Consider the following 12,931-nt stretch of genomic DNA (forward strand, 5'->3'; position numbering starts at 1 on the left):
CTTTTTATTGATTCTTTGTGGGTTTCACATCATACAGCGTCCCAAATCCCCACACTCATCTCTCTCTCCCCTCATATTTACCCTTGGTTCTTGCAACCTCTCCTCAAAAAATAGTAAATATACACATAAACAAACAAACAAACAGCATAGAAAACATCTCGTCATGGAGGCTGAAGTGTGTCACAATGTGTCACACAGTATATCCCTCTGCTCACTGGCAAGTGTTCGTTGCAATGAGTCATTGGTCTGCTTTGAAGTCTCTGGCTTCTAGGAAGCCATCAATACTGGCTCCTCACAGGGACTGCTCCCAGTTATCCTGTTGTTGCTCTGTGCCGGGGAGATCCTACAGCTTTGGATCATCACGACTGGCCCTTTCATGCATCCCAAGCTCTCACAGATGACACAGATTTTGGGGTGGGCCAACTCACAGACCTGGATCTGGCCCTGGGTAGTAGCTGACTGACCTGATCAGACCGCCAGCTCCCTTACCCACACTACCAGGACAAACTCTCTCCAGCACTGTTCCAGCTAGGCCAGCCAACTCTACCATTAGCAGTAGGCAGGGTCAGCAATCCTGTTCTCCTGTCCTCAGGGAGAGCTCACCCAAACCCACCCCTCCAGAGCCAGCTCCACTCTCTTCCCAGTCAAGGTACAGTGCCCACTTTCCCACCTGCTGCAGCTTACAAAAGGTTGGACCAGTTCTTCTGTTCTCATCCCCTCTGGGCTGGCTCCATCTATGACTTTGCCATCAGGGCCAGCTCCACTGTGTTGCCCAGAAGAGGTGCAGGGCCTGCTCTCCCTAGTGCTACAGACATGGGGGTGGGAGAGAGCTCTCTGGCTCTCATGCCCTTGGGGCTAGATCTCCCAGCTACAACAGATGGTGGGGGGGGGGGATAGGAATAGGAAGAGCATTATCCCACCAACCCATGCCATCTCTCTGAGTGGCAGAGCCAGCTCTCCCTCACTCATACCCAATGATGAAAATTCAGTGCTAACCTGAGTGACTTAAATCCTATTTAGAAAGAAAAAAAAAAAAGGCTGACTATAGAGTTCTGGCAGGCTCAGTTGGGAGAACACTTGGCTAGAATGTCCAGGCCTTAGGTCCAATTCCCAGTACCACAAAAGGCCTCTCCACAAAGGCCACCTCTACAGAGCTGCTTAGGTGAGGTACAGGACCCCCTCTCCCGAGGGCTGCAGCCAACAAGGGATAAGTCCAGTTCACCTGTTCTCATGACCCTGGGGCCAGGTTGCCCAACTACCACAGGTGGCGACATGGTGGTATTCTGGCTCTTAAATTTTTTTCTGGCCCTTTTCTCTGGTTCTGTTTCCTGAACCAGAGATGTAGATGCATCCTTCCAGGCTGGGTTCTGCGTGATTGATTGCTGTCTGCTTTACAACCAGTTGTGCTTTTCTATGATGGTCTTCATTAGCTAAAAGAAAAAAACAAAAGGCCTCTTTGATGATGATTGGTGTCTATACTTACCTGTTGATATAAGGATAATAAAAAAATAGATTATTGATGTAGCCCTTTGTTGCCTCTCAAGGATTAAAGGTAGGCTTCTATTGCTGAAGACACCTCATAATTAGGACACATAACTCAGATGCCTCTAGCTGAATCAGATATGACTCTTTCCTGCAGACTAGCTTCTCTGGTTCCAAAAAATACTCTGCAAGCTGACAAGGCAGGGAAGCAGTTAAACAGCCCTCTCCAGCTGCAACACCTACAAACCATGACAAGTACTATCATGACAATACACATAAAGGTACAATGAGTGGCACTCACACATTGGTGGCAACCAACAGCTATCTAGTTGGACTTAAGGTCCATTCAACAGGAGGAACATCATGCCTGGTACAGGAAAACTAGCTAGTTTCATGGGGGTAGTGAGTTCATGAACCTTAGAAAAGAATCTACTACCACCACACTGCACGACCATCACATAATTCCTCGCTTCATTTGTTTTGTTTTGTTTTTCGAGACAGGGTTATTCTGTGTAGCCCTGGCTGTCCTGGAACTCACTCTGTAGACCAGGCAGGCCTCAAACTCAGAAATCCGCCTGCCTCTGCCTCCTGAGTGCTGGGATTAAATGCATGCGCCACCACGCCCAGCTCCTCAATTCATTTCTAATCTCATGCTGATAACCACAGAGAAGAGTAACTACCACCCTTCATCAAAGCATTGTTTTAATTGAAAAAAAGCTTCTTCAACAATATATTTTGATCAAGTTTTCCCCTCCCCTAACTCCTCCTAGACCCCTCCTCTACCATCCTACAATGGACTGTACATTTTCTTTCGCTCACTCTCTTTCAAAAACAAACTAAAGAGCCAAGAAACGCCAAAAAAAATAAATAAATAAAAAATAAGCAAAACCCCAATAAGATTTTTATAAATGCCAAAACAAAGCAAAAAAATCTACAAAACTACCATTGACTTCATTTTGTGTTGGTCAACTACTCCTGGGCAAGGGCCTGTCTGAAATGTAGATAATATGCCCAATGACATGTCATTTAAAGAAAATTTATTTTTCCATTGCCAGTGGGTAGTAATTGAAGATAGCTTCTCTGTTAGGCATGGGACCCCATGTCTACTTCTATCTCTCAATGCTGGAATCCCATCTGGCTTGCACACATGTCTTGTGCATGCTACCACAGTTTCTATGAGTTCATATACGCATCAGTCCTGTTTTGTCCAGAAGACATGGTTTTCTGGGAGTCAGCCAACACCTTTTGTTCTTACCATCTTTCCACCTCCTCTTCTGCACAAATTCTTGACTTCTGAGGAAGGGATTTGATGAAAACATCTCATTTAGAACTAACTGCTTCAAAGTCTCTCACTCTGAACATTGTCCAGTTGTGAGTCTTTATGTTAATCTCCACATACTGCAAAAAGAAGTTTCTCTGATGTGATTTGAGGAAATACTGATCTGAACAGCATTATGTTTTTAGGGGTCATTTCACTATTATGTTCCTATAGCAGAAAAATAACAGTAGGTTTTCCCGTAGACTCTCGACCTATCTAGTCTCAGGTTCTTGGTCACTTTGGCAGTGTCACATATGGCCTCCATCTCATGGAGCTAGCCTTATATGCAATTAGAACGTGATGTGTTACTCCCATAACATTTGTGCCATTTTTGAGCCAGTACATCTTTCAGGCAGGTCACTGTTGTAGGTTGCAGGCTTATGACTGGACGATATTAATGATTACCTTTCTTCTCTAGTAGCACGCAGAGTACCTGGTGGTACCCTGTGTGTTATTGAAGCTAGGGGTTGAAGCTTTTAGTTAGGCACCAGCTCAACTTCTCTGTGTTCAATGTCTTTGTAACAGGCTGTCTTTAGCCATAGGGCCTAACCATCAGGTTGTAGAAAGTAACAAAAGAGTCTTGGCAATGGCCTGTGGTACTTGTGCATTTCTAAAGGGCCCATCTGGCCAATGACTCAACAAGGTATACCCCATTTCTACCACTGGAGGTTTTACTTGCTGACACATTGGGTCTTGTAGGGGCATTATCTCCCCTATTATTTGGTGCCCCATTTAGATACCTTCCATGTATTTTAGAAAGCTTCTACAACAGCAGGTTTCCATGCAGTCTACAAACATCCTTTAGTGTTAGCTGTTCCTCCCCATATTCCCACCTTTTCCCTTCTCTCCCATGGCCCTCGCTATTTATTTTTCTTATTCTAGTTTTCCCTTTGTCTCTCCATAACATGCTATTCTATTTCCCCTTCTATTAAAGATCCTTTTCTGCTTCCTAGTCATTTACTAGGTACCTAACCTCTGTGCTTATTCAGATGGTAGCAAAAATTAAACATTTAAAAGCTAACATCCAAAGTAAGGGCACCAGTTTACCGTGGGCACGAACTCTGCAGCCAGTCCCACAGCACCCAAAGGAGGCTCCACTCCCAGGCACTCTAACATGTCCAGGATCTTGGGATCAGGGGTGAGTAGGACACATCTGTTCCAACACCACTGGGAGTAACTGGGACCAGCAGGAACCAGGGACGCAAGAACCCCGCCAGACTAGAGGCTCAGGTTCCATCTGATTTGCACCAGTTTACCTTGGGCACAAACTCTGCAGAAGTCCCACGGCACTCAGAGGCGGCTTAAATCCCAGGTGAGCTAACACAGCCAGGATCACAGGATCACAGGATCACAGGATCACAATAGCTTGGTCACACCAGGATCCCAGGGTCCCAGAGGCAACTTGATTCCCAGGAACTCTGACACACCCAGAATCTCAGGATCACAGAGACAGCTGGACTATGAGGAGTTCTGCCACAACCAGGATTACAGGATGAACAGGCTCCAGTGAGATAGTGAGGGCAGGTAGCACTAGAGATATTCAGATGGTAGGAAGCAAGCATAAGAACGTAAGCAACAGAATTCAAGGTTATTTGGCATCATCAGAACCCAAAACTCCCACCATAACAAGTCCAGGATACACCATAACATCAGAAAAGCAAGGCTCGGATCTAAAATCACTTCTCATGACCATGACTGAGGACTTTAAGAAGGACACAAATAACTACCTTAAAGAAATACAGGAGAACACAGGAAAATAGCTAGAAGTCCTTAAAGAAGAAACACAAAAATCCCTTCAAGAATTACAGGAAAACACAATCAAACAGGTAAAGGAAATGAACAAAGCCAACCAATATAAAAAAAAAAAAATGGAAATAGAAACAATAAAGAAATCACAAAGGGAGGTTTCTAATCACAACCCTGGATTGGAAAACCTAGGAAAGAGACCAGGAGTCATAGATGCAAGTATAACCAACAGAATATGAGAGATAGAGGAGAGAATCTTGGGGGCAGAAGATACCATAGAAAATAGTGACACAACAGTCAGAGAAAATGCAAAATGTAAAAGCTCCTAAATGAAAAACATCCAGGAAATCGAGGACACAATGAGAAGATCAAATCTAGGAATAATAGGTATAGAAGAATCTAAGAATAATAGCAGGAAGTAACAATCACTTTTCCTTAATATCTCTTAACATCAATGGATTCAATTCCCCAATAAAAAGTCATAGACTAACAGACTGGCTACATAAACAGGACCCAACATTTTGCTGCATACAGAAAATTTACCTTAGTGACAAAGACAGATATTACCACAGAGTGAAAGGCTGGAAAACAATTTTCTAAGCAAATGGGCCCAAGAAACAAGCTGGAGTCGCCATTCTAATATCGAATGAAATTGACTTTCAACCAAAAGTTAACAAAAGGATAAGGAAGGACACTTCATACTGGTCAAAGGAAAAAAAAATCTACCAAGATGAACTCTCAATTCTGAACATCTATGCTCCAAATGCAAGGACATCCACATTCATAAAAGAAACTTTACTAAAGTTCAAAGCACACATCACACCCCAACACAATAATAGTGGGAGACTTCAACATCCCACTCTCATCAATGGACAGATCACAGAAACAGAAACTAAACAGAGACACAGTGAAACTAACAGAAGTTATAAACCAAATGGATCTAACAGATATTTATAGAACATCTCATCCTAAAACAAAAGAATATACCTTCTTCTCAACACCTCAAGGTACCTTCTCAAAAATTTACCTTATAATTGGTAACAAAACAGGCCTCAACAAAATCAAGAAGAGTGAAATGATTCCATGCACCCTGCCAAATTGCCATGGACTAAGGTTGGTCTTTTTTTTTTTTTTTAAGACAGGGAGTATTTTATTTAAAACCCATCAGTGAAGTGGGCAGCTTGGGTCTCTGACAAATCAATCATTCATAAGTCAGTAACTGTATGAAAGCACATATTGCCACATACAGATTAACTGATCAGACCACAACTTTCTATGTTGGAACAGAATAAACATCCCTGTGGAAGCAGCACCTTGTGACATTTAATTTAGTATTCCTCTCCTTCTTCCTCCCCCTCACCTTCCACAGAATCCACACCAACCTCCTCATAATCCTTCTCTAGGGCAGCCATGTCCTCACGGGCCTCAGAGAACTCACCCTCCTCCATGCCCTCACCCACATACCAGTGCACAAAGACACGCTTCGCATACATCAGATCAAACTTGTGATCTAGGCGAGCCCAGGCCTCAGCAATGGCTGTGGTGTTGCTCAGCAAGCACACAGCTCTCTGGACCTTGGCCAGGTCACCACCAGGTACCACAGTGGGAGGCTGGTAGTTAATGCCAACCTTGAAGCCAGTGGGGCACCAGTCCACAAACTGGATGGTACGTTTGGTCTTGATGGTGGCAATGGCAGCATTGACATCTTTGGGAACCACATCACCACGGTACAACAGGCAGCAAGACATGTATTTACCATGGCAGGGGTCACATTTCACCATCTGGTTGGCTGGCTCAAAGCAGACATTGGTGATCTCTGCTACAGAAAGCTGCTCATGGTAGGCTTTCTCAGCAGAGATGACAGGGGCATAACTGGCCAGAGGGAAGTTGATACGAGGGTAGGGTACCAGGTTGGTCTGGAATTCTGTCAGATCAACATTCAGGGCCCCATCAAATCTGAGGGAAGAAGTGATGGAAGACACAATTTGACCTATTAACCTGTTTAGGTTAGTGTAGGTTAGGCGCTCACTGTCTAGGTTTCTACGACAGATATCATAAATGGCCTCATTGTCTACCATGAAGGCACAATCAGAGTGCTCCAGGGTGGTGTGGGTGATGAGGATGGAATTGTAGGGCTCAACCACAGCAGTGGACACCTGGGGGGCTGGGTCAATAGAGAATTCTAGCTTGGACTTCTTTCCGTAATCCACAGAGAGCTGCTCCATCAGCAGGGAGGTGAAGCCAGAGCCAGTTCCCCCACCAAAGCTGTGGAAAACCAAAAAGCCCTGGAGACCCATGCACTGGTCAGCCAGCTTGTGAATCCTGTCCAGGACAAGATCAATGATCTCCTTGCCAGTGGTGTAGTGGCCACGGACATAGTTATTGGCAGCATCCTCCTTGCCTGTGATGAGCTGCTCAGGGTGGAAGAGCTGGCGGTAGGTGCGAACTTCATCGATGACTGTGGATTCCAGGTCTACGAACACCAGGGCACATGCTTGCCAGCTCCTGTCTCATTGAAGAAGGTGTTGAAGGAGTCATCTCCTCCCCCAATGGTCTTGTCACTTCTCATCTGGCCATCAGGCTGGATGCCATGTTCCAGGCAGTAGAGCTCCCAGCAGGCATTGCTGATCTGGACACCAGTCTGGCCAACGTGGATGGAGATGCACTCACGCATGGTTGCTGCTTCGCTGCTGCTGGGCGGATGGCAGAGGCAAGGAAGAACTGTTGCTTCTTACAGCGCGACTCTTAGGCGGTCGATGTAAGAGAACCTGGGGGTTGGTCTTAAATAGCAACAAAAACAGAAAGCACACATGGAAACTGAACAATGCTCCAGTCAATGATAACTTGGTCAAGGAAGAAATAAAGAGGGCCGGGCATGGTGGCGCATGCCTTTATTCCCAGCACTTGGGAGGCAGAAGCAGGCGGATTTCTGAGTTCAAGGCCAGCCTGGTTTACAGAGTGAGTTCCAGAACATCTAGGGCTATACAGAGAAACCCTGTCTTGAAAAAAACAAAACAAAACAAACAAAAAAAGGAAATAAAGAAAGAAATTAAAGGCTTTTTAGAATTTAATTAAAATGAAGACACATCATATCAAAACTTACCGGACAAAATGAAAGCAGTGCTAAGAGGAAAACTCATACATAGCTCTAAATGCCTCCAAAAAGAAAATGGACTGAGCTTACACTAGCAGCTTGACAGCACACCTAAAAGCTCTAGAACAAAAGGAAGCAAATTCGCCCAATAGGAGTAGAGTACAGGAAATAATCAAACTCAGGGCTGAAACCAACCAAGTGGAAACAAAAAGAACTATACAAAGAATCAACCAAACCAGGAGCTGGTTCTTTGAGAACAAGATAGATAAACCCTTAGCCATACTAACCAGAGGGCACAGAGACAGTATCCAAACTAATTAAATCAGAAATAAAAAGGGAAACATAACAATGGAAATGTGGAAATCGAAAAAAATCAGATCCTACTACAAAAGTTTATATTCAACTAAATTAGACAATCTGGATGAAATGGACAATTTTCTAGACACATACCAGGTGCCAAAGTTAAAACAGGATCAGATAAGCCATCTAAACAGTCCCATAATCCTTAAAGAAATAGAAGTAGTCATTAATAATCTCCCAACCAAGAAAGCCCAGGACCAGATGGGTTTAGTAGAGAATTCTATCAGACCTTTAAAGGAGACATAATACCAATACTCTTGAAACTATTCCACAAGATAGAAACAGAAGGAACACTACCCAATTTGTTCTATGAAGCCACAATTACACTTATACCTAAACCACACAAAGACCCAACAAGGAAAGAGAACTTCAGAACAATCTCCCTTATGAACATTGATCCAAAAATACTCAATAAAATTCTTGCCAACAGAATCCAAGAACACATCAAAACAATCATCCATCACGATCAAGTAGGCTTCATTCCAGGGACGCAGGGATGATTCAATATACAGAAGTCCATCAACATAAGCCACTACATAAGCAAACTCAAAGGAAAAAAACCACATGATTATTTCATTAGATGCTGAAAAAGCATTTGACAAAATTCAGCATCCCTTTATGTTAAAAGTCTTGGAAAGATCAGGAATTCAATGGCCATATCTAAACATAGTAAAAGCAGTATACACCAAACCAGTAACCAACATCAAACTAAATGGAGAAAAACTTGAAGCAATCTCACTAAAATCAGGGACTAGACAAGGCTGCCCACTCTCTCCCTACCAATTCAATATAGTACTCAAAGTTCTAGCTAGAGCAATCAGACAACAAAAGGAGGTCAAAGGGATACAAATTGAAAAGAAAGAAATCAAAATACCACTATTTGCAGAAGATACAATCATATACTTAAGTGACCCCAAAAATTCCACTAGAGAACTCCTAAAGTTGATAAATAACTTCAGCAAAGTGGCTGGATATAAAATTAACTCAAGCAAATCAGTAGCCTTCCTCTGCTCAAAGGATAAACAGGCTGAGAAAGAAATTAGGGAAACAACACCCTTCACAATAATCATAAATATTACATACCTCTGTGTGACTCTAACCAAGCAAGTGAAAGATCTGTACAAGAACTTCAAGTCTCTGAAGAAAGAAATCTCCCATGTTCATTGATTGGCAGGATTAATATAGCAAAAATGGCCATCCTGCCAAAACCAATCTACAGGTTCAATGCAATCCTCATCAGAATTCCAACTTCATAGAGTTAGAAAGAGCAATTTGCAAATTCATTTGGAATAACAAAAAGCCCAGGATAGTGAAAACTATTCTCAACAATAAAAGAACTTCTGGGGGAATCACTATCCCTGACCTCAAGCTGTATTACAGAGCAATAGTGACTTAAAAAAAAAAAAAAAAAAAAAAAAAAAAAAGCTGTATGGAATCAGTAAAGAGACAGGCAGGAAGATCAGTGGAATAGAATTGAAGACCCAGGAATGGATACACACGCATATTGTCACTTGATCTTTGACAAAGGAGCTAAAACCATCCAATGGAAAAAAGACAACATTTTTAACAAATGGTGCTGGTTCAACTGTCAGACAGCATGTAGAAAAATGCAAATCGACCCATTCTTATCATCTTGTACAAAGCTCAAGTCCAACTGGACCAAGGAACTCCACATAAAACCATATATACTGAAACTTAAAGAGGAGAACGTGGGGAAGAGCCTCAAAAACATGGGCACAGGGGGAAAAATCCTGAACACGAATGGATTATGCTCTAAGATCAGCAATAGACAAATGGGATCTCATAAAACTGCAAAGCTTCTGTAAGGCAAAGGACACTGTCAGTAGGACAAAAGGACACTGTCAGTAGGACAAAAAGGCAACCAACAGATTGGGAAAACATCTTTTCCAATCCTTCATCTGATAGAGGGCTAATATCCAATATATACAAAGAACTTAAGAAGTTGGACTCCAGAAAACCAAATAAACCTATTTAAAAATGAGGTATAGAGCTAAACAAAGAATCTTCAACTGAGGAATATCAAATGGCTGAGAAGCACCTAAAGAAATGTTCAACATCCTTAGTCATCAGGGAAATGCAAATAAAAAAGACCCTGAGATTCCACCTCACACCAGTCAGAATGGCTAAAATCAAAAACTCAGGTGACAGCAGATGCTGGTGAGGATGTGGAGAAAGAGGAACACTTCTCCATTGCTGGTGGGATTGCAAGGTGGTACAACCACTCTGGAAATCAGTTTGGCAGTTCCTCAGAAAATTGGACATAGTACTACCTGAGGGGCCCGCTATACCCAGAAGACTTGACCATATACCCAGAAGACTCTCCAACATGTAATAAGGACACATGCTCCACTATGTTCATAGCAGTCTTATTTATAATAGCTAGAAGCTGGAACAAACCCAGATGTCCTTCATCAGAGGAATAGATACAGAAAATGTGATACATTTACACAATGGAGTACTACTCAGCTATTAAAAGTGATGACTTCATGAAATTCTTAGGCTAGAAAATATCATCCTGAGTGAAGTAACCCAATAGCAAAAAAAAAAAAAAAAAAAAAAAACCACACTCATACTATGTACTCACTGATAATTTGATATTAGCCCAAATGCTCCCAATAGCCAAGATACAATTCATAGATCACATGAAGGTCAAAAAAAAGGAAGACCAAAGTGTGAGTGCTTCGGTTCTTCTTAGAAGGAGAACAAAATACTCACTGGAGCAAATATTGAGATAAAGTATAGAGCAGAGACTGAAGGAAAGGCCATCCAGAGACTGTACCATCTGGGGATTCATTCTATATACAGTTTCCAAACCCAGACACTATTGTGGATGCCAGGAAGTACATGCTGAAAGGAGCCTGATATGACTGTCTCCTGAGAGGCCCTGCCAGAGTCTTATAAATACAGAGATGAATGCTCACAGCCAACCACTGGACTGAACATGGTGGTCCCCAATAGAGAGTTAGAGAAAGGACCAAAGGAGTTGAAGTGGATTGCAATCCCACAGGAAGAACTACAATATCAACCAACCAGTCCTCCAAGAGCTCCCAGGGACTAAGCCATCAACAAAGGAGTACATATGGCTCCAGCTACATATGTAGCAGAGGATGGCCTTGTCATGCACCAATGGGAGGAGAGGTCCTTGGTCCTATGAAGGCTCGATAGATGCCCCAGTGTAGTGGAACTGAGGACGGGGAGGTTGGTATGAGTGGGTGGGTGGAGGAACACCCTCACAGAAGCAAGGGGAAGGAGGATGGACTAGGGGGTTTCTGGGGGCAGGAAGGGAACCAGGAAAGGGGATAACATTTGAAATGTAAATAAAGAAAATATCCAATTAAAAAAGCTAACATTCACATGGAAGAGAAAATATAAAATAGTTGGGGTGTTTTTAGTCTGAGTTAACTCATTCAGATTTTTTTTTCTAGGTCCAACCCTTTATCTGTGAATAATTTCATTTTTAACAGACAAATAATATTTCACTGTTTAGATGAGCCACATTTTCATTATCTATATATCATCTGATTAAAATCTAGGCTGTTTCTAATTTGTAGCTATTATCATTACAGCAGCAACATACATGAATGAGGATGTATCTCTACAGTAGGAGGTAAAGTCCTTTGGATATATGCCCAACACTAGTAATGGGGTTTGTCAACACTTACAACTTTCGTTGATTTTTTTTAAAGTTAGTTGTTTCTATTTCATTATTTCAGACCTGAGTTTGATTATCCTACCATTTACTCTTTTGGGATATTATTTCTTGTTGTTCTAGAGATTTTGGGTATGTTGCTAAGTTACTAATAGGAGATATCTCCAGTTTGCTAATGTTACCATTTAGTGCTGTGAACTTGCCTCTTCGAACTGCTTTCATTGAAGTTTGGGTAAATCGTGTTTTCATTTTTGTTCATTTATAGTTTTTAATTTCTCCTAGAATTTCTGTCTTGACCCATTTTCATTCTGCACTGAGTTCTTTAGTTTCCTTGAGTGAGTATACATTCTAATGTTTCTGTTATTGTTGATAGTTAATCCATGGTGATCAGATAGGATTCAGGGTGTTATTTCAATGTTCTTATATCTGTTGAGATACGATCAGTTTTGGAGAAACTTCCATAACCTGCTGAGAAGTATATTCTTCAATGTTTGGATTAAATGTTCTTTAGATGCCTGTTATTTAGCATATCTCTGTTTAGTTTTTGTTGGGGTGACCTGCCTATTGGAGAAAGTTGGGTATTAAAGTCATCCACTATCACTGTGTGAGGGGTAATGTATGATTTTTGCTGTACTAACATTTCTTTTATGAACTTGGGTGCGCTTCAATATGGGGCATACATGTTTAGAACTGTATCATCTATCCTTTGTGGTATGGTGTGTTTCTTGGATGCAGCAGAAAGATGTATCCTATTCTCTAATCCAACCGTTTACCTGCAAATAAGTTAGTCTGTGTCATTTCATTGAGGAATTGAGACCCTTGTTGTTGAGAGTTATCAGTGGTCAGTGTTTATTGATTCTAATTATTTGTTGTTGTGGTATGGCAATTACACACACACACACACACACACACACACACACACACACACCTTTGAGTTACTGTTCCGGGATTACTTATTTTTGTCTTTTCTTGGATGTGGTTAACCTCTTAAGACTGAAGTTTTTCTTCTAGTGCCTTCTGCAGAACTGGACTGGTATATAAAAAATGGTTAAATTGGATTTGTTTTCCTTTCTCTATCAGTTATGGATAGTTTAGCTGGATATAGTAATCTGCACTGGCATCTGTGATCTCTCAGAGCTTGTACTGCATCTAGACCTTTCTGGTTTTCAAAGTTTCCATCGAGAACTGAAGTGTTATTCTAATGGGCCTACTGTTATATGTGACTTGGTTTTTCCCTTTGCAACTTTTAATATCCTTTCTT

At 41.9% G+C, this 12,931-nt stretch overlaps 1 long non-coding RNA gene and 1 pseudogene across 1 annotated transcript in view; both read right to left on the bottom strand.

Moving 5' to 3' along the window:
• Positions 1-12,931, bottom strand: part of Gm34745 — a 30,200-nt gene that overhangs the window by 790 nt on the left and 16,479 nt on the right. Inside the window, exon 6 of the long non-coding RNA XR_872744.3 lies at positions 1,223-1,430. This is a non-coding gene — a long non-coding RNA (predicted gene, 34745). The remainder of the gene's footprint in view (positions 1-1,222; positions 1,431-12,931) is intronic.
• Gm7172 (predicted gene 7172) lies at positions 5,688-7,266 on the bottom strand (annotated as a pseudogene).

This window comes from Mus musculus, chromosome 12, assembly GCF_000001635.26.
Source record: "Mus musculus strain C57BL/6J chromosome 12, GRCm38.p6 C57BL/6J".
NCBI classification, from domain to species: domain Eukaryota; kingdom Metazoa; phylum Chordata; class Mammalia; order Rodentia; family Muridae; genus Mus; species Mus musculus.